This window comes from Rattus norvegicus, chromosome 2, assembly GCF_021556685.1.
Source record: "Rattus norvegicus strain SHRSP/BbbUtx chromosome 2, alternate assembly SHRSP_T2T, whole genome shotgun sequence".
Lineage (NCBI taxonomy): Eukaryota > Metazoa > Chordata > Mammalia > Rodentia > Muridae > Rattus > Rattus norvegicus.
The window spans coordinates 243,261,529-243,285,913 of NC_141535.1; the positions used below are offsets into that span (position 1 = coordinate 243,261,529).

The 24,385-nt window shown below is 42.8% G+C and overlaps 2 long non-coding RNA genes across 3 annotated transcripts; both read left to right on the plus strand.

Moving 5' to 3' along the window:
- The first annotated feature begins 2,009 nt into the window (after positions 1-2,009).
- LOC102548701 (uncharacterized) lies at positions 2,010-5,512 on the plus strand. Of its 2 annotated transcripts, none has more exons than XR_015677158.1 (2): positions 2,010-3,686; positions 5,272-5,512. It is a non-coding gene; the product is annotated as an uncharacterized LOC102548701 (long non-coding RNA). The 2 variants fall into 2 exon arrangements; XR_015677168.1 differs by having other exon boundaries at positions 2,010-3,212.
- A 15,037-nt stretch (positions 5,513-20,549) lies between these two features.
- On the plus strand, positions 20,550-22,980 carry LOC147996619 (uncharacterized). Its single transcript, XR_015677189.1, has 3 exons — positions 20,550-20,923; positions 21,069-21,148; positions 21,240-22,980. It is a non-coding gene; the product is annotated as an uncharacterized LOC147996619 (long non-coding RNA).
- The last annotated feature ends 1,405 nt before the right edge of the window (positions 22,981-24,385 follow it).

The following is a 24,385-nucleotide window of genomic DNA, read 5'->3' on the forward strand; positions in this document are numbered from 1 at the left end:
TCAAGGGCTTGAATACTTGGACCATAGAGAGTGGCACTATTATGAGGTGTGTCTTTGTTAGAGGAAGTGCGTCACTGTGGAGGCGGGCTTTGATGTCTCCTATGCTCAAGCTATGCCTTGTGGCTCTCAGTCTCCTGCTGCCTTCAGACTGAGATGTAGAACTCTCAGCTCCTCCAGCACCATGCATTGCTGCCTTGCTTCCCGCCATGATGATAATGGACTAAACCTCTAAACTGTAAGCCGCCCCCAATGAAATGGTCATGGTGTCTCTTCACAACAATAAAAACCCTAACAAAGACAGGGTGGATCAATTTTTGAAACTAAAATGCACGCATTTCTGATTTTGTCATTTGTGTGCACAATTTGAGCTTAATTAGTCCTAGAAGGCTTTGCGATTTGTTTGCTAAGAAATTAAATATTTATTTAGTATTACACATTTGCTTTGGGAAATACTTTCTAGTAAGTTTCAGATGTGCATCCCTTTTTCTTTTTCTTCTGCTTTTGTGATGCTGCAGTTTGAACCCTGGGCCTTGCACAAGGCAGGAACTCAGTCAACTGAGCTGCAAATTCAGCCCCTAGAAGAGCGCTCTCAACACCTCATGTTTCACTTTCGTTAACACATTAATCGGTTAACTAACTGCCTCAACTGGGTATTTATGACTTTCCTTAAGAGAAGGACTACTCTGTTTCTATTCCAAAGATCTCAGAAAAGATTTTTCCCTTCCATTCATTTAGGAATTCATTTTTTTTCCTTTGTGTGTCACATTCCAATAATTGCTCAAGCAGGACATGAGAATTTTACAAAACCTTGACTCTTTCTATAAAGAATCTCTCACTGACATGGCTAGCCTTCTTTATGTGTGGCTATTCACTATTGACTGTTTTTGTCATGAGTGATACAAAGAAATGACACTCGGCTAGCATCCATTGTGGAATATACTGTTTTATTTTACCCGTAAATTATGTACCCAAACATAATTGCATTTAAGTCTTGGGCATCATGCTATATTTCACTGTAAACTCTCCTCAAAACTGGGCCATAGGTGTGACTCCAAGCCTCTAGAAAGTAGAAAATTCTAGAGAATTTTTGAAACATGTCGTAAACAAACTTTTAATTCTAAATAATTCAGTCCAACTCAAAAATTCAAATGATCAAAACTACAACAATACAATCATTGATAAGTGACCACTGAATCCTAACCAAAAAAAAAAAGTTTGTTAGATCAGATAATTGCTTTTACTAACTTTTTTTAAAAAAGCTTAAAGGGTCCAGAGAGAAGGTTCATCAGTTAAAAGCACTTACTGTTCTTTTGGATGACTGGGTTCAGTTCCCCAGCACAATAGCATGCTACCTCCCGGAGTTCCAACAGCCTCTTCTGCTGTCGATAGTCATCTGCTCAGACATGGCGTGCACAGACACATAAATAATAGAACAAGTCATTTTTAATATTTACTTTTATGTGTATAGGTGTTTTGCCTGCATGTAGATCTGTGTTCAGTGTATGTGCCTGATACCTAAAAAGGCCAAGAGAGGGCTGGGACGGCAGTTGTGAGCTCCCATGTAGGTGCTGGAAACTGGACCCAGGTCCTGTGAAAGTGCAACCACTGAGTAATCTCTCAGACACCCGAAACGAATCTTTTAAAAGGAAGTTTAACTTTCTACTCTATTTTAAAAGAAATTGGTGAATTTGAAGTGGATATTATAGCTTAAGTATATATTATGGCTTAAGTAATTATACATTTTTTTCATTAATTTTGTGTCCCCTTCAAAAAGAACACTATGCTTATAATTATGCAATGCAAATTTTTAATTTCTTTATTTTTACCATGAAAAATATTTTGTGGCATTACGAAACCCTACTCCCAACAACAAAGTTATGAAAGGAACAGAAACGGAGATCAACCCTGTCAAAGGAAACACTGGCAGGCTCATAAAGGAAGCTGAGAATTTTTTCTTTTCAGACACAGACTGGTTTCCATAGTAACTTCTGACATCACTGAGCCAACTTGCTCTTGCGTCCTCTTCGCTTCTATTTTAGAGTCTAGTGCCAGCACATACCCAGACTGTGTGATCCCATTTCTCTTTGGAATGAACATGGAAAACAACTAGGTTTCCAGAGACGGCTTCATATTCTTGATTAATATTTTGCCATGTTTTATGAATTTCCAATTTTTTTTCTGGACTTCATATAATTGGCATTTAAATGAGACTCCAGAACTGAACCTTGCTCTCTCCTTGGACTCAACTGACCTCTGAAGGTTTTCAACAGCTTTGGACGAGTCACTCAGAGGACTCTAGTGATTAAATGTTGACAGATGTGGGAAAGAATGTCAGGGCTTAGCATTTTCAGGGAAAACGAAGCTATTTTCTAACATGGCTGCACTTCGTACAGTAGAGTCCTAGCTGTGTTACCAGCACACATAGCTCAAAGCCAGCAGCATCACTGCCACCAGCATTGGGCCAGCGCTTCAATCTCTCCTCTCCATCATCAGTTATCACCTGCCTCCTTTGTGATGACCTTTCTCCTGGGCGTCAAATAGAACATCGTTTTGGTTACATTTGCATTTCTCTAATGACTTACAAAGTTACATATCTTTCCCTATATTTATTAGCCACGATATGGTTTTATTTAATGTTTTCTTTTTGTATTCTAATCCTTTACCTATTTTTTAAATAAGTTATCTTTTTATTGTTGAAAGGAAAGAGCCGTTATATTTATACGTGCTTTAGCAGATATAAAAGGACTTTAGCAGATATATAATTTACAATTATGACTTCAAAAGTGTGGGCTTCTTATCCAAGTTTTTCATAGATTGGTATGAAATCATTTACAACGCCTTGTAAATCCAGTAATGATCTGCTTCCTTTCTTGCCCGGCACTCATAATCTGTATTTCCTTTTTCTTTCCTGACCAGTCTTAAAAATGCTAATGTGAATCAAGCTAATAATGGCGATTAAACCCTCATAATTTTTAAAGTCCAGCCATCCAGCCCATCATGATTATGTGCAGCTATGATTTTGTGCATGGGCAGGGACGAGACAACTTAAAAGATAGCATCTTGCCAATTCTTTTTAACGTTTTTGTTTTGTTGGGGTTTATTCCAGACAGGGTTTCTCTGTGCAGCCCCGACTGTCCTTGAACTTGCTTTGTAGACCAGGCTGGCCTCAAACCCAGAGATCGACCTTCTCCTGCCTCTTGCAGGAATCAGAGGTATGTGACACCACTGCCCGGCCCACTTTGACAATTTAATGAGTAGCATGCCGTTAACCGCTGTCACCATGATGGGCATTAGAGCTTAGAGCTTACATTTGTGGCTAAACGTTTGTACTCTGTGAGCAACATCTTCCCACTTCTCCAACTTCTAGAACTAAAGCCACTACTTCCGGTGTGTATGACTTTGCCTCTTCACTCCAGACCTCAGCGAGACCATACGCTAGTTGTCCTCTTTGAACTGTATTTCACCCTCGCATCCTCCAATTTCATCCACATACGGGGTTCCCTTGGATTGCTGAATAATAGTTCACACATATATACATACCCCATTTTGTTTACCCATTAATCCTGGAAGTGATTCTTAACCATGACATGAAAAACGCAGACAACAGAAGGAGAAGTGGAGTGACACCAGATCAAAAACCTCCTGTGCACTGATCTTTCAAGCAAAGGAAGGCCCTCTGGTTACAGGTTTGCCTTTCCTTTCCCAGTGCTCTTGTCAGTCTATAGATGACATATTCACCGTCATTAGGTTCAACGTCATGCTGCTTCTGCTTAGAAAGCCCAGCTGATGGCACAGTGAAGCAGTGCATCAGAAGGCTCACAGCATAGAGTCCAACATTCTAAGGCTTTTCCCCATCACCCTGGAGCTACTGGCTAACAGCTCTGTTGGGTGCCTTTGAATACTTCTTATAGGGCACCAAGGGAATGTGTTTCCCCAAGAGGAAAGACCACCACCCAAAGATAAAGCAGGGTGTTGTACATACTCTACTAGGTGCACATGTGCTATGATTCTGTGCTTTTGATCCTCTTAGGAATGCACATACTTTGTTAACCCAAAAGGTAACTTTGCTATTGAATTTATCTGGAGTTAAAAGATAGTTGGGTCGATTCAGACGTTAACCTTAGTTAAAAGACATACATACAGACGACAAGTCTACAGATGGACATGGGGTTGGACTATGCCGTTATTGACTTACCTGAACTGCTCTTTCCAATGTAGTGTGGCAGACGGGACCCGCACAGAATCAGAGGTTAGGCCTGGTGAGGGCAGTGTGAATTCGAGAAGTCAGTTCCACAGTGAAGCCAGCTAGTTCTTCACACTTCCCTTCACCTCGAGCTTGACTACCAAACCACTGGCCCTTCTCACCTCCATCAGTCCCAGGCCCAACACCTCCATCTCACCTCCCAGTGGTCGTGTCTCTGAGCTCCTGTGTGCTATCCTCCTACAATGGATGCACACTTGACAGCTTCAGCCCCAAAGCTTGAGAAGCGCTGACTGATTTATGGTGTTGACTGCCCCTAGCAAATCTTCATACCCTTAGCTTTCCCATATTTGCACAAGGTCTAACTCCTAAATAAACACATTTTGGCTTGACTGGTGATTCTGATGGGGCTCTCACTGGTGTTTACAATCACAAAGGCCTAATTCCCCATGTTCCCTAATTCTCAGAATAAGTTGGGTGGCAAACAACAGGTATTTTGTTTTGTTTTGTTTTGTTTTTTTGTGTTTTGTAAATTCATATTCACCGTTCTAAATTTCTGACTTTCCTGTTTTAGTGTTTAAAAACATGTTAGGACTCATATTTGTAAATTAACAGTTACTTCAACTCCCCATAAAATGACAGAGATAGCCCTGCAACTAAAAGTGCATCCTACTCTTGGAGAATACTAGGATTTAGTTCCCAACACCCACATCAGGCAACTCACAGTGGCCTGAAATTCCAACTCCAGGAGATCTAATGCTCTCTTCTGGCTGTTCCAGGCAACCACACTCATGCTTGTACCCTTGACACACAATATACATAAAAATAAAAATAACTTTAATAAAAATAAAATAAAAGATGGTGATCTCTCAGTCCTCAGTCACCTCTTGGGAAACAATGTTTTCCAGCTCCTTAAGTCACTGAACAATTTATCTAGAATGTTGTATGGGGTCTATATGAATGGAATATTTCATTTGCTTTTTAGTTAAATTCTATAGTGGAGACCTAGGTGGTTCATTTGGCTTACATGTTCTATTTTTATCAACTCGGAGTATGTGTTTCTTCTGAAGGTGCCTGTCTTGAAGGGTTGAAAAATCATCCTGGATGCAGGTATAAATTCTACGAGCCCTAGCTGGAGAGAAGCCGCTCGGACGTGTCACCTGAGGGAGGAGGCAACGAGGCTTGATTTGTTGCATCTCACACTTGACAGTCACAAGCGCTGACACCCACGTTCATCTCGGAAGTCCTCTAAACTAGCATGTATTAAGTGAACCTTTCTTACAACCTGGAATAAATCCTTGTTTGTTGTCAGATGCTTGTGTAGTTTCATCTCATATACTTTACAATGATGCCGTAAACTTAAAATTATGAATATCGATTGCTGCAACCTTGATACAAAATTTATTTAAAACACCCCAGACATGTGCAGTAGAAATTGTTGCATCTCCATAAACCACAATGCTAAGTCCTCCGCTTCTCCAGATTTATTACAGCTCTGTGACTCTGAGGTGGGAAATAAACACGGCTGCTCCCAACTCTTTTCCAATAAAGAAACTGAAGTGCATGGCAGCCAAGAGGTGTATGTGGGAAAAGTACCTCACCTGCTCAGCTCAGAGCTGATTAAATGACATTTTTTTATATTTTTGGTTGTGAGCCTAGGCCTTTAATGGCTGAGCCATCTCTCCAGTCTTACATTTTTATACTGAAAAATTCCTCACATAAAACCTGAGTGACCTGAGATAAAGTTGTCACTACTGCCATCACTCCAGAATAAACACAGAACATACCAAATGTAAATGGGCGATGCTGTGCTGTGGACAAAGGTGTGAGGCCAGAGAAGCAAGGATGGAGGTAACCCGTGGGTGTGTTTCTAAGACACAGAGGAGGTGACAGTCAACACAAGTCAAGAGCCACCGGATGTTAATGTCATTATGGGCAAATAAAGACAGTCAAAGAAAGATATCTCATTCCAAAGATTTTAAAGAAAATAAGAGAGAGGATGAAAAGTATGGTGGATTCCAGGGGTTTAGAATGTTAATATTTGAATAAAGTTTGTTCTCCTTATAGACATCTGAAGAATGGGTAAGACAGAGGCAAGAGTGAGCAATCGAAGACACCCTGGACTGATCTGGATGTGTCAGGACCAAAAGGAATTCTTCAAATCTTGGGTTCAGCTTCCTTGTTTTTACTTACGCTCAAGTCTGAAGAGGGAGATCTGAGTATGAAAGCCCTTGGATAACAGATGAATCTAGTTCAGTGGGACTTTCTTTTACTCTGTTTATTCGCGACTGTGCCCTAAGTTGCTGAACTGAATGTCAAATGAAGGCAAACCATTTGGCCAGTGACCCTTCCCAGGATCTCTGCCTTTGTCTGGAATAAAATTTTTCCGAGAAGGTTAAAAGGTCCTAGTCCGTAAGAAGTGAGAATCTGCCTGGGGCTTCTCTCCTAATCTTGGTTTCAGATCAAAGCAAACAGTCTTCAGACGATCAACATAGATCAACAAATGCTGAGCGATCAAAGAGTCGCCACAAAATTGGAGATTCAGTCTCAAAGGTATCCATCAAAATCACAAAAGCAGCTATTTTACTACCCCACGCCTGGAGGAGCTGTGGGGTTAATTACAGCGAAGGACTTGAAAGAAGCACCCTCTGTCTGTCATGAACTCTACAGCACCTCCATTCAGTGTGTGCAGAAGAGCGAGCTTGGAACATGGGAATGGACATAATGACTTCGTAAGATGAATTTGTTTTCCCTGGATGTTCTCTCTCTACTAGAGCAACTCAATACATATTCTGGTATGCAGTTACCAATGTGTACAATTTTACTTTTATCCTCTAATTATTAGTAAAGACCAATGTCCCTTCGGTAATTCCATCTCAAATGATATGTTATTCAGTATATTCCTTTTCACATGGATAGGTGAATGAAATGACAGATGATAGATAAATAACCAATAGGTAAGCATTTTGAGATGAGAAATATATTACTCACACACCCATGTACTTGCATACTTCCTTTTTAAGAATTTCGTGTATGAATGGGGTTCAGAGCTAAACAAAGAATTCACAGCTGAGGAATGACAAATGGCTGAGAAACACCTAAAGAAATGTTCAACATCTTTAGTCATAAGGGAAATGCAAATCAAAACAACCCTGAGATTTCACCTCACACCAGTGAGAATGGCTAAAATCAAAAACTCAGGTGACAGCAAATGCTGGCGAGGATGCGGAGAAAGAGGAACACTCCTCCATTGTTGGTGGGATTGCAGACTTGTACAACCATTCTGGAAATCAGTCTGGAGGTTCCTCAGAAAATTGGGCATTGAACTACCTGAGGACCCAGCTATACCTCTCTTGGGCATATACCCAAAAGATGCCCCAACATATAACAAAGGACACATGCTCCACTATGTTCATAGCAGCCTTATTTATAATAGCAAGAAGCTGGAAAGAACCCAGATGCCCTTCAACAGAGGAATGGATTCAGAAAATGTGGTACATCTACACAATGGAATATTACTCAGCCATCAAAAACAATGACTTTATGAAATTCATAGGCAAATGGAGGGAACTGGAAAATATCATCCTGAGTGAGGTAACCCAATCACAGAAAAACATACATGGTATGCACTCACTGATAAGTGGATATTAGCCCAAATGCTCGAATTACCCTAGATGCACAGAACACATAAAACTCAAGACAGATGATCAAAATGTGAATGCTTCAATCCTTCTTTAAAGGGGGAACAAGAATACCCTTGGGAGAGAAGAGGGAGGCAAAGTTTAGAACAGAGGCAGAAGGAACACCCATTCAGAGCCCGCCCCACATGTGGCCCATAAATATACAGCCACCCAATTAGACAAGATGGATGAAGCAAAGAAGTGCAGGCCGACAGGAACCAGATGTAGATCTCTCCTGAGAGACACAGCCAGAATACAGCAAATACATAGGTGAATGCCAGCAGCAAACCACTGAACTGAGAACGGGACCCCCGTTGAAGGAATCAGAAAAAGGACTGGAAGAGCTTGAAGGGGCTTGAGACCCCATATGAACAACAATGCCAAGCAACAGAGCTTCCAGGGAGTAAGCCACTACCCAAAGACAATACGTGGACTGACCCTGGGCTCCAACCTCATAGGTAGCAATGAATGGCCTAGTAAGAGCATCAGTGGAAGGGGAAGCCCTTGGTCCTGCCAAGACTGAACCCCCAGTGAATGTGATTGTTGGGGGGAGGGTGGTAATGGGGGGACGATGGGGAGGGAAAGCCCATATAGAAGGGGAGGGGGAGAGGTTAGGGGATGTTGGCCCGGAAACCGGGAAGGGGAATAACAATTGAAATGTAAATAAGAAATACTCAAGTTAATAAAGATAAAAAAAGAATTTCATATATGAGAGCACCATATCTATATCACTCTGACCCTCACATCCTGACTCCTTTCCTATCCTCCTCCCAAATTCATGACCTCATCTTTAATTATTGTTGTTACACATATATGCGTGCACACACACACATATATATAATATATTATTGTTACACACCTATTTATGACACATATGTATACAGCCTAGTGAGTTTATTTAGTGTTGCTCTTTCTTACATGTGTTCAGAGCTGACCACTTGATATTGGACAACCTGTACCAGAGCTGGTCCCTGAAAAAAACTGATTTTTTTCTCTCTCCCAGCAGCCATTGACCACCTAAAGCTATTCATATAGGGGCGGGATCATTGTAGAATTTCCCCTGACCGTGATGAAATGTCCTGACACACTTTAACCATGCATACATTTAGCACTGGGCACTGAATGTGGTGCTGGGGATAGAAGTGTGAAATAGAAGGAGGTGATTTTTACTTCCTGGAGTACATGCTCTAGCATGGGATCTATGCCAAAGTAAGAGGTACCCATAGGTTAAGAGTCAAGTGAAAGTTGTATGATGGTGTGTGGAAAATCACTGGCTGAAGTATGAACACTAAACATTTACACGGAGATCAGATTTAATAGCGAGCTGTAGACCAAAGACCCATCCAGGCCAAAAGTGAGGGGAAATAGCAATAAGACAGGAAAAAGTGGGACTGGAAAGAGTACATTTTCAGACGAGTTCTTACAGGGGCTGGTCCTGGACAGATAAGGTTTGCTTTCGCATTTGCATCACCTTCGATTTCTTAACCACGGATCCAGCTCTGGTGCCCCCAAGGTAAAGCTTCACTGGCAGCTTCTTTCCTCTGTTCCAGGTCACCTCTGTAGTCGGTGCAGGAGGGCCCTGGAGATGGAGACGGAGCACTGGCTCCACACAAGCGTTGGGTGTAGACATTTTCAGAGTTTTGCTTCCATATCAATGCCAAAAAGATTTTTTTAAAAATCGTATCTCTCCTTTTTATTTGTCTTTCACTTGCCAGATAGATAGATGAAGACATTAAAAGGGGCTGAATGGAGCAATATTTTTAATTCCTTTCTGCCAGGAAAGATAACTACAATTGCTTCCAGCCCTTACCAAATGGTAGGAAAACAAAAGAAGATGCCAGGGACCTCAAAAAGTGAGGAAAGGTTTACTCTGGTTGACTGCAGTGGACCAGACTCCAGCTACTGGCTGTGACTGGCTTGGTCAAAGCTGTTAAGGTGTGAGTCAGGCAGACCTTTGAAAATCGATTGCACACTTTAAACAGGGTTTTTCCTTCTTACACACTGCAACCCAACGGTCACAACGTAAAGAAACCCTAATTATGGTGCTCATTGAGTTGTCAGAAAGGGGTGTAGAAGAAGAAACACCAGGTAAAAGTAGATGTCTTAAGAGGAAGAATATTAAGGTCTGAAAACCAGAAGAGGAGTCACACCCGACCCTCTAACCCAAACCAAAGAGCTGTAGGATTTAACCATGAGGGTGATCTCAACCAACACACCATGCAGAGTAGAACCGCTTTGTTCACCAGGATCAGAATGAATGCCGTTTCATGGATAGATTTTTACCCAGCAATTGATAACAGCAGATGAATTGATCTTTTAGGAAGTATCAGTCGCACAGATGTCATGTACTAAAACCACAAGGATGCTTAGACAATGCACAAGTGTGAATCCAGCCAGCCATACAGTTTCCCAAATGCATCCATCGAGTGGATCGATGTGGCATGCCACTGGCTTAGTGCAGCATAAGAGAGCTAATGGAGCGTCCCCTGAGACATGGGATAGTTTCCAAAGGTAGCAGCAGCACAGTGGCCTGGATGAAAAAAGTAAGAGCAAGGAGGCACAGTATTGAGAAAATGCGATGTGCTTTGAACTTTTATTGAGTAAAAAGCATTGGTTATATGAGGTCTAGTGGGCTAGAAGAGGAATTTTTAACAAGACTAAAAGTCTCATATTGATGGCCCGGTGTTCAATGGAAAGAAGGTAATAAAAGTCAACTCAGAGTAGGGCAGAGTAAAGAAGTGAGTGAAATAAGAGCAGATGTCCATCATGTAGACGAGACCAAAGAGAAGAGAACAACTAACCAGGCCAAAAAACGGGGTTTGGAACCATCAAAATCAATATACTCTGAGATACTTTCATCAAGAAAAAAGGAAACAGGGTAATTAATAGACACCCATAACTAGTCAATATCTATAGAGTACAAGACTAGAGTCCTCAGTTTTAAACGGGACATCAATGTCACAGTGCCCACCTCCCAAGGCTTAGGTATCATCATGGAAGAGAGGACAATTTTTTTAAGAGCCAGAGGTGGTGGAGGACCGAAGAGAAACATTGTTTCCCAGATGTGACAGAGCCACAGCACACATGATCTCACAGCAACAATGACTGCTTGCACAAGACCTGCACAAGATCAAGCCAAACCAAAAATCCCTGCACTGACAGTGGGTGGACTCATAAAGCCCCACCCCTAGATGAGTAGTTATTAGCAATATATGTTGCTGAGAGAGAGAGAGAAAGAGAGAGAGGAGAGAGAGCATATTCTTCAGGGATAAAAGCCCTGATAGGCTTTTCATGATCCACTGGGTAGCCCTACTGGGAGGATTCAGTGGGCTCGGTGGGTTTTTTACACATAAAGTTTAGAGGACAAAGTAGTGGACAGAGGGAGGAGTAGGAGGGGAAGAGTGGGGTGGATTTAATCAAAACCCATTGTATACATGTATGAAATCCTCAGTCGTTTTTAAAGGACTAGGAGATGTTAACAAGCACTCTACAGAAAGTGGTCATCGCAGCAAAGCCTTCAAAAGAGAATAATGACAGAATATGAACCGTCTTATGGCAAAAACATTCATCACCGTGTAAAACTATTTTTTCCTCGGGGAGCTTGTGTCTGCTTTGTTTTGTTTTGTTCTGTTTTTCTGTACTTCTAGGCAAAAGTGATAACTGTTGTTATGCTCAGGATTATGTAATGAGAGTGGCTTGACTGCCGGTCACTACTCTGTCACTCCCGGTGGACTAAATTCGACTAACAGGAGGGAGGATGAAGAGTCCCAAGCAGGCAAACTTGCTGGTGACACCATGGGGACATGTTCCTAACGTATGACTGGAGCTTTGCACTTGAATGTTTGGGAGGAAGTAACGCTGGCAAAGGTGGTCTTCCAACAACGTAAGCCCATTGTCTCCAGGCCTTTGAAGGACAGGGAGTGAGGGGAGGAAGGACTATGGTCACCGTAGGACTGTTCAGCCCAGCTGAGTTTGGTGCTGTGCTGTGACCACCCACAAGCACGACAGGATTTCTGTGCTGAAGAAAAAGGCACTGACCCTCCTGAGAAAACGGGAAAGGCAAGGGCGTAGCTTGAAAACTTCTCTGCACCTTCTCACTGGTTCTTTCACTTGAGGCCACACACACACACACACACACACACACACACACACACATCCACGTACACACACTGAGTTTGGGGTGTCTTGGCTTCACCCCTCCCTTTACAGCTTCTTCATGTTGATTTCACCATCTAGACAGGAACCAAAAAGCAGTTTTCTCTCTGTAACCTCGTTCTTCACAGCCTTAATTATTGCAGACCAGCATCCAAAGTACAATTCCCTGCTGCCCACTCTCCTCCCTCACAGGCTCATTTCATTTTGCGTTGGGCTTATTTCTTTCAGACCAATTCTACTGTTCCCTTCTCTCTCTCTCTCTCTCTCTCTCTCTCTCTCTCTCTCTCTCTCTCTCTTTCTCTCTCTTTCTCTCTCTCTCTCAACTCTATTATGTCTCAAAGAAACTTCCCTCCAAGTTTTATGGCATCTGCTACCTCTTCCAACTTCTTGTCTTAACTGAATCCTGGATGTACTCCAGGTACACAACTCCCCTGAAGCCTGTGAGATGGGGGATGAAGTTTTCCACATCCATCAGAGTCGAGTGCTAGGTCAGCCTTCGTATGGAGTAGTGCTTCCACCTAAAATGTTTGCCTTCTTCCAACAAAATAATGTATAAGTCTTTAGGGGGTCACACCCACCCAATTCCTCCTCACTGCTACCAAGAGGCTTCCACCCAGCTCTTCAACTAACCAGAGAGGCCAGCAACAACTTAGTCTTTCTCCTATCATCTGGGGTGACTTTGATGTCTCTGTGTGCAGTCCTTCACCATCTTGTCCTTAAAGACCGTCTCTCAACACCACACCACCTCAACTAACATTCCGGCACAAATGGTAAGATCATCCTCGTTCATTTGAAAGATGCTTGCCACAAACCTGGAAATACAGTCGGAATTTTATATGATTGTTTTGTTTAAACCCAAGGGCATTATTACAACTTAAGTGTCCTTATTCTAAATGAGAAAATGAAACTTTTTTATTTATTCATTTATTATATATACACTGTAGCTGTCTTCAGACACACCAGAAGAGGGCATCGGATCTCTTTACAGATGGTTGTGAGCCACCATGTGGTTGCTGGGAATTGAACTCAGGACCTCTGGAAGAGCAGTCGGGGCTCTTAACCACTGAGCCATCTCTCCAGCCCCGAAAATGAAACTTTTAAGAGTTTAGGTAATTTGTCCAATTGGTTACAGGTTCTTAACAAAAGGGACCAGATTTAGGATGTGGGGGAAATCCAGGTGGGAAGGAAAGAGAATGCTTTAGAATTCCAAAGTCAAAGCTAGATGAATTGTAATCAAATTTCCTATATCATTTTCCTTTTACGGAAAGATGGTCATGCATGATACACCAGTGATTTGGAGACTTCAGAATCAGACACAGCTGGGCAAGCAATTATGTTGGCAAACGAAGTGACTCATTTCAAAACCCCTAAAACACCAATCAGTCTGTTTTAATCTCTGTTAGAAAACAAGGCAATTGTGCTAGAAATCTCAGCGCTGACACAGTTATTACCAGAATATTTATGAAAGTTGAGCAAAGCCAGACCTGAGTCAGTTAACACAAGCTAACCAATGTGCTAAAAAAAGAAATGTCTTACAAACCTTGATTCACACTTGTTACCGGCACCACACTCAAAGACTTTGTCAGTCATGTCTAAATTTTCAAGACCAAGATAAGTACACACCACAAGGTAGTGTTGCCCATCCACATCTGTGTTCTCGTTGGGTTCGTTTTAAGAAACCTGCAGGTGTTTCCTTTCCTCTGTGCTTACCTTCAGCACACCAAGAAATAGCATCTCCAGACAAGCTACCTAAACACATACTTCTGTTTAGGATACAATTTTGCCGCCCTCAATGATCTTTGAAGTTCACCGTCTATTAGGTCCCAGTGTCAACACAAGCTCTGTCAAAGCAGTGTCAAGGGTGAACAACTAACCTCTCAGCCTTCTCCTCTCAATCTCTGCACACACAGAGGCTCACAACATTCCTCCCCACTCCCCTCTTCTGCCTAATTAAACCTGAACGCACATATTTTTAGTTTCCCAACAGTAAAAGCACGAAAAAAATATCAGAGAAAAGCTAAGAAATATCCACCTAGCCAATGGAGTTAAGGAGATGATTATTTTAACTTAGATTAAATTTTAAATTTTCAGTTGTAAATCTGGTAGAAGAAAACATCTCTCTGAAAAAAATAACCAAATAAAATAATTTATAAAGGCCTGGCACAGTAGAAGTTACCTTTAATCCCAACACTGGGGAGGCAGAGACTGATGGATCTCTGTGAGTTTGAGGTCAGTCTGGTCTACATAACAAATTGCGGGCCAACCAGAACTACACAGTGAGACTCTATCTCAAAAAATCTATAATAGTAATAATAATTGATGAACAATTCCCCAGTGATGGGTTCTCATCCTACTGTGTGTTGCTTCGTGACTACTTTTGTAGGGATTAACAATCGTTTGTTGGAAATGTTAACACATCATCAGTGCCAGCTCTAACACACTCATAATTAAGAGAACCCATTTTAGATTATCATCCGTCTTAAACCGCATGCCCACCATTCACTTTAGCAGATTAAGCCTTACGATAATGACGAACACAAAGCCCAATCTTATGCAGACTGAATTTAGGGCAACTGTACTCACTGATAACTTTTTTAAATCTCTTACTGTCTTTGCCAGCCAAAGGCCTTCCATAATCTCTTACAACTCCTAACAGCATGGCATCATAGGTCAGACAGATACAATGAAGGATATAAAACTAACAGTAATGTAGCTAATGGCTGCAAAACATGCTCCTGAGATGGGACCACGGAAGCATTAGCTCGCCCACTCGGTGGCGTGTTTCCAACAATTCCCACTCATCTCCCCAATGTAAGTTAGTTAAGCACCTGGAACCTCCCAGACCCGTGTGCTGGGCACCGGTATGAAGTAAGTTAGAGAGGGTGATCTGACTCCCTCTACTGAGTGTTCGGTGGAGCAAGTGCTGCCAGGAGCTCCTGTTTTCAGTTCAGGGTGTTAACCTTGTGTTGAGGTGAGCTTTTCTTGTCTGTTTCTTTAAGCACCTTTTGTTCTTTCCTGTGAATTAACAAAGGTGATGAGAGTGGATGGCTTACCCAACCATTCCCTTCTGCCTGGCTTCCATGAGGGAAGTACTCAGAGAAAATTGAACCTTACTCATTCATTCATCTTCTCCTCTCCTCTCCTCTCCTCTCCTCTCCTCTCCTCTCCTCTCCTCTCCTCTCCTCTCCTCTCTCTCTCTCTCTCTCTCTCTCTCTCTCTCTCTCCTATGCCCATCTCCCATCAACCCTAACCCTATCCTCTCCCTAGAGAGAGAACTCTAGAGCAATACATGCTGTACCCTTGCAACCCTCCTACTTCTGCTACTTCTGTGTGCAGCTCTGGCGCGCGCGCGCGCGCGCGCGCACACGCACGCACACACACACATACACACACACACACACACACACACACACACACACAGCTAGAGCCCAAGACAGCCTTGAATTATACTTATCTACTGTTTTCCTGCCTCTGTGACTTCTAACATGAAAGCTAGACCACATAGTATGGAACCTTTCTGCCCCTTTTGAAAACAAGAAATTCTCTTGGTCCCCAAGAACTGAAAGCCACATCCTTTCTCTTCAGGGCTCCATTGTTGTCTACGATGTGATGCTACCACTCCTCTCTTGATGGAACTCTTCTGAAGCTCCTTTCTGCTGGACCTATAGTATCTTTTTTTTTTTTCCGGAGCTGAGGACTGAACCCAGGGCCTTGTGCTTGCTAGGCAAGCGCTCTACCACTGAGCTAAATCCCCAACCCAATCTTTTATTTTTAATTACCTAACATGAGACACCTTACCCATGACTTTTGGAAGGCATGACCACTTTTTCATTCCAGCCACATCCTGCACCAGCATTGGAAACCTTTATTCCTAGAAAGAAAGCTTCCTCAAACTTCACATAGCAGTGCCTGTGACCACAGCAGAGACTGCCTTTGGCTACTTTGGATCTTGCCAAGGCCATCTTCAATCTGGTCCAAAGGGAGAACATCTGCAATGTTCCTGATCATATCTCATTATTTTCTCATATCCCTTGCCCACTCCCAGTGAACTCCCTTCCTCCCAGCAAGTCCCCTGATTCTTATCATAAACAGAGTAGGCTGAACTGGTAACATTGAACAGGTGTGATATTAACAGTGGCAGCGGTAGCCATGGCAGCAAGTGCTTGAGGACAGCTGAAGAATTCAAGTAAGCAGTCAGGCAAGATATGCTTACTGGGACTTGGAGAGCTGGCTCAGCCGATAAGAGCACTTGTTGCACTCGAGGAAGATCATGGTTCAATTCCCAATATCCACATGGGAGCTCACAAAATCCGTAATGCCAGTTCCAAGGGATCTTATGCCCTCTTCTAACTTATGTGGGCTCCTGCACACATGTGGTGCATGTACATATACTCAGGGGCACACACACACACACACACACACACACACACACACACACACACACACAGATTTTAACAGATATACCTACTAGTGTAGCAATGTCACAAATGTTATGGGAATAACCAATTACTTTAGAATTGGATTAAAGCCCACTCCACAAGATTTATACTTGATGCCGTTTAATGGGCCCAAAATCTGTGGCTAGCTAATTCATTGGCCCTAGGGGAGAACTTGCCACTATTTTTCTGCTAAATGGATACAGTAAAAGGCTGTACCCTGTTTCCTTATCTTTATACCCACAGATTGGTGCATCTCTCAACCTTCGTCAGAGAAGTTTCTTTTTGTAGTAGATGGTGTTTAACACAGAGACCCACAAATCGTCAATATACAGAAAAGTAAGAGACTGGAGTGTTAGGTCTGAATGGAACACCTTCTCCTCATCCAAAGACTCAGTGAGCATTGAGTTAAAGGGAGTAGAAAATTTGTAAGACCTGGAAGACAGGGAAGATTGCTGTGAAATAATGTCTTCTTCCCAGGACAGAGATGTTACACTCATGAATTCACACGAGCTGGAGTTGCCTTATAAGACCCACCCAGTCGGCATTCCAACATGGATAGGAAAAAAGACTCCTGAGATCTGGCTCCTAGAGGAGAAGCTAGTGACATTTGATAGCTATAGTGACAATTTCGGAATTTTGGTTTCTTGAAAACAGAAAAGCAAAACAACATCGTGTATAAGAAAGAATTTGCTTTTGTTTTAATGCCAGTTGTTGACTATGATTCGTCTCATGCTCTAGCAGAGACGTAGTGTTTCCAGCTGCAGATGGTTTCTGAGATTTTTCTGGTACTTTATTAGAGGTTATATAATTGCCAGAGTCCCCAGGGGGTTATTGGTTACTTGTTTGCTGGTCATTATTGATTGCTGTTGGTAGTGGTTCGTTAAGTAGTAGTGCACAAAGAAGAAAAGGAAATTAGATATCCTGACACCTAAGATCAAACTTACCCCAAGGAACTCAACACCCCTAATCAACAGAAATTAGTTTAACAATAACATGGCCCCCTTTCTGACCCCTAACTTTATTCAGGGAGATCTTGTCTTTACTCTCTATCCTTTTTCTTCTCCTATCTCTAGGATTAGGGGGTTGAAAGAGTGAAGGAAAAGAGGTGGAGAAGAGTGAAAGAAAGAAAAACCCACAAAGTAGCAAAGCCATCTACAGACAGTTGCAAGGGAAGAACTCATTTTCTTCAGGGATTTGACCTCTGGTAGGTTGCCTCTGTACCATTAGTGGTCCGAGAACATAGAAAGTACTCATTAGCCCCAGTGGGTTATGAAGAGAATAGTGGGGAAAGAACATGAATTTCGGAGAAGGATATGAGAAGTGGGTTTCTGGGAGGGAGAGTGAGGGATGGGAATGACTGAAATGCACCGTGTATGTGGTGAACGTCTCAAAAAATAAAAATAAAAATTTAAAAAAGAAATTCAACAGCCAACTATTGAACTGGGTCAACAGTAGGACCCTCCAGGGTCCCCAGTGGAGGAGTTAGAGAAAGGACTGAAGTAGCTGAAGAGGTTAGCAACCCCATAAGAACAACAATATCAACCAACCAGACCCCCCACCCCCCAGATCTCCCAGGGACTAAACCACCATCCCAAGAGAACACAGGAATGAACCTATGGCTCCACCCACATATGTAGCAGAGGATGGCCTTGTCAGGCATCAGTGGGAGGCGAGGTCCTTGGTCCTGTCAATGCTTGGTGCCCCGGGTAGGGTAATATCAGGGCAGGGAGGTGGGAGTGGGTGGGTAAAGAAGCTCCCTCCTAGAAGCAGGGGGTTGGAGGGGTGAGACAGCGGGTTTCTGGAGGGGAAACCGGGACATGGGATACCATGTAAAATGTAAATTAAAATGCAGCTTAAGAAAAATAAATTTGAAGAAATAAATTACAGAATAAAAGTAATTCCTTGATACAGAGGGAAGAAATAGATATGGTTCCTAGAGACTTCAGAGAGGTTTACATTGTTCTTTTTTCTTGACCAAGCAGTGGCTACAAGGGCCTTTATTCACTATCTGTGCATACATTTGATGTTTAATTTAAAAACGAACAAGCACGTCTATATTTTAAAGCACTTCTTAGCAAATAAGTACCACAGTTTGACGTAGTTCAAATTCCCTGCACCTACCTATAAACCCAGGTGTGCCCACACACACATCTGTAGCCCTAGTGCTAAGAGTTGGAGACAAAAGGTTTCCTAGGCCTTCCTGACAGTTAGCCTAGCTCCAGGCTCAGTGAGAGACCCTGCCTCAAAGGAGTAGGGGGGAACTGCAAAGCAGGACACTCAGTGTCTCCCCCTAGGTGCACACACCACACGTCTATACCACAAACACACACAACAGTGTTCTTCAACCGCACTACAAGCAGCGTGTGATTCAATCCCTGGAAAAATTAGAAACCAATGAGATAAGTCCTAGTATTTCTTAGACTTCCAGACTCCTTTGCTGAACCCCAAGGGAGATGAAAAGAAATGTTAAACTTGTCCCAGAACTAGTCCGTTTACCCTTTGGGAAAGAAGCTGAGTTGGCACAAAGCATTCACTGTCGTCTTGAAATGGTCAGGCAGAGGAAGCTGCCACAGTAAGAAGCCATCCCAGAGTCTCTGAGACTTTAAACAGCAAGCTTACTTGGTTCAAGATACTCTTTAGGGCAGCGGTTTCCCTCATGTTGGTGGTATTCCAGCTGCCTCAGTTAAATGGCATCATCGCTTCCATGCATCCCCATACCACTGCTAAAGCGGAAGAAAGAGAACAGAGGAAACACCTTGCTCAACTTTTCCTACCAGATATCCCCTCCCCTTGACCTTCATTGGTTGCAGTAGGTCACGTGGCTACACCCAGCTTCATAGGAACAGAATGTACCCCGAGGGTGACCGGAGGAAAAGGGTAAGAGTCAGACGCCAGCGCAGAAAGAATGTCCAACATGTCTTCATACCCAACAGCAGCAACATGACTGACGAATAGTGACCTGCGAGTATTTGTCCTAAAATACTGTTTGTTCTGTTTAACACAGCATAAAAATACATCACTGTTTATTGGTGTAATTCTTAGTGCTGTGTCACGTTAGGATTGTCTGTGACAAGTATTAACGTTTTAGCTACTCAGAATGTTTTCATTGGATTCAAGCACCTGCAGAAGATACCACTTCATGGTCACCCTAAAATAAATCTCAGAGTCTCCCATGGGAGGAGCTCAGCACCTGAGCCTTATGACTTCCGGTTCTAGTGTTTTAGCTTGAGGAACAACTATGTCGGTAAACCAAACCCAGCAGAGGGTGAGCTTAGAAACTGTACAATAAAATGAAAAATGCCCAGCCAGACATGGTGGCGCACGCATTAGTCCCAGCACTCAGGAGGCAGAGGCAGGTGGATCTCTGTGAGCTTGATGCCAGCCTGGTCTAGAAAGCACGTTCCAGGACAACCAGAGCTACACAGAGAAACCCTGTCTCAAAAAGAAAAAGAAAAGAAAAAAAGAACAATAGCAACAAAAAACAAAGTTAAAATGTCCTCGTCTATAAATTGACCTGAAAAATATTTTTAAAAAAAACTATTTTACATTTATTTGTTGGTTGGTTGGTTGTTAGAGGGAGACAGGCACCATGACTGCACAAGTGGAGGTCAGAGAGCAGCCACTTCTAACTTTATGCCGTCTGGCATCGTTCTTACAAAGGATTTGGGTCCCAGAAGCCGCCTCAGGTAGTTCACAGCTGCCTATAACTCCAGCTCTGGGAGATCTAAAGCCTTCTTCTGGCTCCAGGGGCACCTGGATTTACACACACACACACACACACACACACACACACACACACTTAAAATAGAAACAATAAACCTTTTTAAATACATTATTCAAAATATATTTATTTTAAAATTTAACTGGGTTAAAAAAATCTTCCCTAAAATTTAACTTTTCACTAATCATATATGAGTCAAAATATCTGATTTAATTCTTACCATAATATCCAGATACGTGGAAAAGAGATTTTTATGGGGTTTTGTGCACTATTAATTATTGTTATTTCCTAATTCTGTCACCCACTCAGCATATTCTCTCAAGTTCTTAAGTAACGCTATGGAGGGAACTTGTGCAATCCCTTTTATGAGTTCACTCTCATTTTTTGGCTCCTAGGAAAAAGCATGAGGTGGTCCAGAGTGAAGAATGGCTTAAATCAAAGCCATCTGCTGATATTAGCATAACGGAGCTAACTTGGATGTCACGGGGGAAAACAAGCAGGGTTTTATGTAATGCCTCCCGTTCTAGAGATCAGAGGGGCTGTGTTCTTAGGACAGGACCATCCATGCTATGCAGTCCACCTTATTGTATGAAAATAGTATTTTGACATCTGACTAACAGCGCTGTCTAACGCCCACTCTTTTTCACAACAGACTCATGAGGAAGAAATGGAGAAGGGGAAAGAGAAAGAAAGGAGTGAGAGAAAATGGGAACAAAGAAGGAGAAAGGTAAGAAGAGAAGAGGCAAAAACAGTCTGGGACATGGCTATCACGCTAAGCAAATGCCCATTTGAAGTGCCTTCATTTATAATTTTGTTACTAAACACACATGGAGATTTCTCTTCCAAGTTTAATAAGATTAAAAATACTGCAGCCTTGGCAATGAACTGATGCAACACGCCAAGAGAACAAAGCCGGACATGGATATAATCACTCACCTCTTGTTTACTTGAGGTAAGAAAGTAATCTCTTTCCATAAAATTTCCCATGTTCCTTTGGAGGGGGTAAGACAGTCTTCCGAAATAAATTCTCCCCTCTGACATAGGTGCTCTGGTGTATCTGCTTCAGAGCAGCCGTGAGCCTCTGATGTGTGCTTTAGCTTAGCCTTATAAAAAGAAAGGCCACTCTATACCAACCTGGAGACACCGGGCGGAATGTGGTCTTATGCTGCCTTTCAGAGCATCACTAGGAGACAGCTGGTCATCACTCGATAGGCATGAGCCCACACTACAAAGCCAGCAACCAGCATCCAGACAGAACGTGGACTTCTAAGCTAGCAATGGAACGTCTTGTGAATGTGTCCTTAATTCTGGCCAGCAGGACACAGCAGCGTCTCTCTAATGGAGCTCATTTTCTCTGCAACCTATGTGTGGAAACTTGGTTCTGTGAAGCAGTTTGACTCATCACTCCTTCTCCACTTAGCATTGTTTTTTGGAAATGAAGGAGATGCTACACATATCCACATACATACTGAGCAGCCAAAAATTTTTTTCTGGCCCTGCCAGATACGAGCATGTTTCAAATTAGCAGAGTTGGCATGAGACGGTGAGCATGTGGGACATGCTGGCCCCCTGTGACCTAACAATTAAATTAATACAACTTGTCCTGTGGCTACAGAAGTTGGATTGAGTCTGGAGACCAGTCAAAGATGCATCGTTGGCATAAGCTCATTTGATCCAGCTGTTACTGGCAAATGAAGTTGTGAAAGATAAACCAGAGGGCAGGTCACGTAGAACTTAAGCTATGCACCCCCCAGGTCTCAGGACAGAGACACCTTCCTATGAGCTCAATGAGGACCTTCCTATGAGCCCAACGAGGACCTTCCTATGAGCTCAACAAGGACATTCCTATGAGCTCAACAAGGATGCTGTGGTCATGAATCAAGGCTCGACTCTGGTCAGTGCATAAGATCTGCCCATGAAGATCACACACTTCACTCTGCACCACTTTGACCTCCTTGAAAGTCAGAGTGGCTGTGTTGTTGTTGTTGCTGCTGCTGTTGTTGTCGTCTTAAGTTTTAAAACTCTGTGGGTTGACAGTTCCTTTTGAGAAACGGGGTGGGTGTTATACTGATAGGATGTAGACTCTTCTTGGAGATAAATATGCAGACACATCTGTGAGTTTCTATCCTTGGTTAACTGGTGTGGGAAGATCTACCCTAAATGGCAGCACCCCAGTGGGCTGGAGTCTTGAAATCTGTACAACGGAGAAAGTGAACCAAGCATCAGCATTCATCTCTCTCTGTTTCCTGTCTGTGCATAGGTCATGCTCCTGTTGCCTGACTTCCATGCCATGATGCCCTCAACTGTGAGCCATGCTTTGCTTGTGCTCCATCCTGTAGGAGACATACCTGCCATTCTGATGCTGAGGGAAGACAGAAGTCAATGGGCGAAAGAGAAGGCAGAGAATACGAGAGAGAGAACTCAGGAGGAAAGGACAGAGGTCAGAAGGGCATGGCATAGGGCAGAGAGAAGTCAGAGGGGCAGAGGTCAAGGGGGCACAGGATAGAGATCAGAAGGAGTAGGATAAAGGTCAAAGGAACAAAACAGAAGTCGGGAGACATAATAAGGTCAGAGAGGTAGTAAAGAGGTGAGAGAGACAAGACAGATATCAGAGGAGCAGAAGAGTTTGGAGAGACAGACAGAGGCAGTGAGGCAGCCCAGAAGTCAGAAGGACAGAGGGCAGATACAGAGGAGAGGGGAGAACTGAAATAGCACACTGAGAACTTTGAATTTCCCTGTGCTGTAGGGATCTTAAAGGAAAAATAAATTTCACTTTCTTGTTTCATTCAGAGCAGCCTCTCTCTGCTTGCTACGCTTTGTGGGGGTCACATATCAGATATCCTACATATCAGATATTTACATCATGATTCATAACAACAGCAAAATTCAAGTGTGAAGTAGCAACAAGTTAATGTTATGGTTGGGGGGGGGGTCACCACAACATGAAGAACTGTATTAAACGGTCACAGCATTCAGAAGGTTGAGAATCACAGTGCTTCAGGAGCCATGAGAACGTACCTGTGGAAGAAATATCTCACTTGCTTCATTCAGATCAGCCCGTCTGCTTTCTCTGTGGTCCTGTGCTACAGGGACCATAAGAGCATATTTGTAGAGGAAAACAGGATGTTCCCAAACACTAAACTCTCTCCTTGGGGAAACTGCCCCAGTGAGCCTGTCTATTCATCAGAGGGAAGGTCCAGCACTGCATATCAGAAAACATGTCAGTTCACTGGAGGGAGTCCCAGCACTGCATGTCAGAGAACATGTCAGTTCACTGGAGGGAGTCCCAGCACTGCATGTCAGAGAACATGTCAGTTCACTGGAGGGAGTCCCAACGCTCCACCTTGGGCAAACCCTAAAGATAAGAAACGTGTAGAGAAGAGTGTATTGCCTTTATAGAAACTGACAAATTTGTTTTCTCCATATGTCAGTGACTTCTTGTCACTGTAACAAAATGCCAGAGAAGCACCATCCATAGAGGAGAATTTATTTTGACTCACACTTTGGAGATTTTTGACTAGAAATCATAGTGAAGCAGAATTCCCCACTTCCTGTGGCCAGGAAGCGTAGCATAAACTATAGACTAGTGACAAGACATACCTCAAAGGCATGCTATGCTCAATGGCTCTACCTTCCCTTACTAGAACCTCCTAATCTTCTATTCAGCTGTGAATCGCTGGTGGCATAATCCATTGAGAGTGTTAATGCACTAGTGAGCCAATTATCTTATAATAGCACAACCAACTGGTGACCAAGCCTTCAACCAGAGCCTTTTATGAAGACATTTCACATCCAAGCTATCAGTACCCCACAACCCAAGGATGGCATAGACGGTGGATAAACTATGGTGACTAAAGATTGAGGATACTGGGAGACATCGGCAGTCTGTGCCACAGGGATGCTGATGGGATGTGAATAGACACCAATTAGATAAGACTGGCCAGAGATCTGAATGCAGCCATGTCTAATATTCCATTTTTAAATTGTTTGCTCTTCTTTATGTTGAGATGTAATGATTACACACACAAACACACACACACACACACACACACACACACTCCCCAGTGTCCTCCAGATAGTCATAAGGCACATCTACAAACATATGATCCCTGGGTGTTACTGACTGGTTTGGAGCAGTTTAAGGAGGAGCAAAAGGAATGGGAGGCTTCTTTATAGCTTGCACTAAGAC